General features: G+C 38.1%; 1 non-coding gene across 1 annotated transcript; it reads right to left on the bottom strand.

Annotated features, from left to right (window-relative positions):
• Positions 1 to 2,009: 2,009 nt before the first annotated feature.
• Positions 2,010 to 2,116, bottom strand: LOC133827767 (small nucleolar RNA R71). Its single transcript, XR_009890418.1, has one exon. It is a non-coding gene; the product is annotated as a small nucleolar RNA R71 (small nucleolar RNA).
• Positions 2,117 to 3,881: the final 1,765 nt, after the last annotated feature.

A 3,881-nucleotide genomic window follows, 5' to 3' on the forward strand; every position in this document is an offset into this window, starting at 1 on the left:
AAAAGGACCTATGTATAAATGATTCAAGAGATTCTATCCAGGGTATATTAGGTCATGGCAACAATTTTCTGACAAGTTTCTCCAACAACATTGATAAATGAGTTTTAGACTCATTTATCTATGTGTTTTTTAGGAAAAATATTAGGTGTTTGTTTTGTTTTGTTCTATTTTACGTTTGTTTTTATATGTTTTCAGGTGTCGAAGGGTTTAGGTGACTTAGGTGTGGAAACATGGTGGGAAAATCGACAAAACGACAAAAATTGGTGGAAAATGTGTTTCGGAGCACTTCCTGCGACCGCAGGAAGTGTGTCTTGCGGTCGCAACTTCAGAGGACTTTCTGCATTTCTAGAGCATTCCTATGACTGCAAGAATGGCATCCTGCGACCGCAGGATATTTCTACAAAAGAGAAAAACGTAGATTTTTAATTAAGGGTGTTTTAGTCATTTCATGTTTAACAAAACACTAATTACGTTTAAATGACGATAAATGAGAGAGAAGGAGACACTTTTTGATATCTGGACTGGGAGAGGAGGCTAAGGAGTGCTTTCGATGAAGATTGGATTGATCATCTAGAGTTCTTTTCTTTTTCTTTTAGTTTATGTTAATTTCATGTTTATGGATTTCTTAATGATAAACATGAACTAAATTTATGTTTAGGTTTTCTAATTGACTCTCTTGAAACTCTATTATGATTTAATGCATTTATCTATTTCTTCTTCATCTTAAATCTATTCATTTTGTGTTTATTGTGTATGTGATTGATTGATCAACTTTTACATACGATTTATGAATTTAAATCAAAATCTGAAAAGTGAGATTTGAATATGCTAAAATTGAATAGACATAGATTTCAATTTAGAACGAGAGTATCAAATTGGTTTATGTGATTTATGGCTGTATTCATTGCTTCCTGTTGTTTGAATTGACCATAGAAATATAGGGAATTCACATTAGGTCGAGTTTTCTATCTCTTAACTCAAATAGTTAACACTTTTGCATGCCTATCATTTCAGTGAGAAGAGTTTCAGTAGTAATTGAATTAAAGATTAATAGAGTGGATAGTAAAGAAGATTAGGATTCCTAATTGTTTTACAATGAATTTAATCCTTGTGTTCTTGTTATTATTTGATTTCTGCAATTTTCATTTATTTCTGTTTTCTTATTTTCAAAATTCACAAATCCAGTTTTCATTAGTCAAATAGAAACTAAAAATTAATTATTTGGTAATTGATAAATCAGTCTCTGTGGGAACGATATCGATCTTACCGAAATAAACTACAAAAGCCATTGCGTATACATATGTAGCTTTAAATTTCGCAACAAGTTTTTGGCGCCGTTGCCGGGGACTGAAAAATTATCAATATTAAAATAGTTAATTTTATTTCTTATTTGGCTGTCTTTTACATAATTTCTAATTTTTTTGGCTGCGGTTGTTCTTTATCTCAGGTATTTTCCTTATATGCGAAGTAGAAGGGGATTTGACAGTCCAATTCCAATTAATCTTGAGATCGAGAAAGAGTGCAAGCGAAACAGAAAAAACAAGAGGGCTGAATGTTCCACTATTGTTACAGCAGATATTAATAACAACAGTGTGGAAAACATGAGCGGGGGAGCACCACAAAATCATAATCATGCCCGTCAAAGAGCTCTACGGGACTATGTACTGCCGACTGTCACAGGGGTACACTCATGCATCCGTCCTCCAACAGTAGAGGCAAATAATTTTGAGATCAAGCCTGCTATATTGCAGATGGTCCAAACTTCTGTTCAATTTAGTGGCCTCCCCACTGAAGACCCCAATATGCACATAGCCAATTTCCTGGAGTTGTATGCTACTTTCAAGATTAATGGGGTGAGTGATGATGCCATTAGATTGCGCTTGTTCCCATTCTCACTATGGGAGCGAGCGAAAAGTTGGCTGATTTCACTTGACGCCAATATTATCACCACTTGGGATGCTCTAGCTCAGAAGTTTTTAGCGAAGTTCTTTCCACCTGCTAAGGCTGCTAAACTGAGAGGGTAGATCAATAACTTCTCTCAACTTGAGGGAGAATCCTTGTATGATTCTTGGGAGAGGTTCAAGGACTTGATCAGAAAATGTCCCTACCATGGTATTGAGAAGTGGATGTTGGTCCACAACTTTTACAATGGTTTGTGCGGTACCACTCACACAATCATTGATGCAGTAGCGGGAGGAGCATTTATGAGCAAAAGTGCTAATGAAGCTTATGAACTCTTAGAGGAAATGGCCACTAATAATTACCAATGGCCAAGTGAACGAGCGGGCAGTAATAAAAAGGTTGCAGGGCTTCACGAATTAGATGCAATCACAGCCTTAACTGCTCAAGTTGCGTCTCTAACTAAGAAGTTGAAACAAAATACCATGCCTGCCCAAGTTGTGCAAGCCCAAGTAATATGTGAATTGTGTCGGGAGTCTCATCCTTTTGACCAGTGCCAAGCTGCTTTAGATCCCAACAATTTCCCATTAGATCAAGCTCAAGTTTAGGCAGTGGGTAGTTTTCAAAGGCCCCACAACAACCCCTACTCTAACTCATATAATCCGGGGTGGAGAAACCATCCTAACTTTTGCTGGAGAAATAATCAAGGCCAACAACAACCATTTCAACCACAGTATCAGCGGCCTATGACTCAAGCTCCACCACAAGCATCAACATCTTAGCAACCTAGGCCGCCAGCTCCTACAGAACAGCCTAGTGAATTACAGGCTGCCCTATTGACTCTCACCAATACTCAAACTCAGTTTATGACTAAAACTAGATCCTCCATCAAAAATTTGGAGATGCAAGTGGTGCAGTTGGCCAATATGTTGAATAATAGGCCTCAAGGGAATTTTCCTAGCAATACTGTGGTAAATCCTAAGGAGCAATGCCGAGCTATCACTCTGAGGAGCGGGAAAGAAATTGAGGGTCCATCTCTAAAAGGGACTCAAGAAAAAAAGGCAGAAGAAGAGGAGAGTTATGAAAAAGTTGAGTCCCAAGTGGAGAAAAAGTTTACTGAAGATCTTACAACCCAAGAGAAGATTCAACAGGTAGTTGTTGATTCTAATGTCAAAATCTCGTATTCACAACGACTCCGGAAGAATTCTCTTGACAAACAATTCTTAAAGTTTCTTGAGGTGTTTAAAAAGCTTCACATTAATACCCCATTTGTTGAGGCTTTGGATCAAATGCCGAGTTATGTGAAATTCATGAAGGAGATTCTGTCCAAGAAGAGGAAGATGGAGGATTATGAGACGGTGGCACTCACTGAAGAGTGCAATGCCATTCTGCAAAGGAAGCTTCCTTAGAAACTGAGAGATCCTGCGAGTTTCACAATACCTTGCACTATTGGGAATTTTGAGAGCAAGAATGCTCTATGTGATTTGGGGGCGAGCATTAATCTAATGCCGCTTTCTATTTTTAGAAGATTGAAGCTTAGGGAAGCAAGACCTACAACAGTGACTCTCCAGTTGGCAGACAGATCAATAGCACATCCTTGGGGTATTATTGAAGATGTTCTGGTAAAAGTGGACAAGTTCATCTTCCCAGCAGACTTTATTGTACTTGATATGGAGGAGGATGCCAACGTCCCAATCATTCTTGGAAGGCCATTCTTAGCCACAGGACGAGCTTTAATCGACGTACAAAAGGGGGAGTTAAGGTTGCGAGTCCAAAATGAGGAAATAAGTTTTAATGTCTTTGCAGCAACTGAAATTCCTACCTGTTGTATAGTTGTTGTGGTGAATGATTGTCAAGAAACAATTGGTAAAAAAAAGAAGGAGACCAAAGAACGATTTCGAACAGTTCGACGTCGTACGAAAAGATTATTGTGTGGCAAGTTTGAAGGTTTCGATGACATTGGGGATAATTTCTATATTCTC

This window comes from Humulus lupulus, chromosome 3, assembly GCF_963169125.1.
Source record: "Humulus lupulus chromosome 3, drHumLupu1.1, whole genome shotgun sequence".
Taxonomy (NCBI): Eukaryota; Viridiplantae; Streptophyta; class Magnoliopsida; order Rosales; family Cannabaceae; genus Humulus; species Humulus lupulus.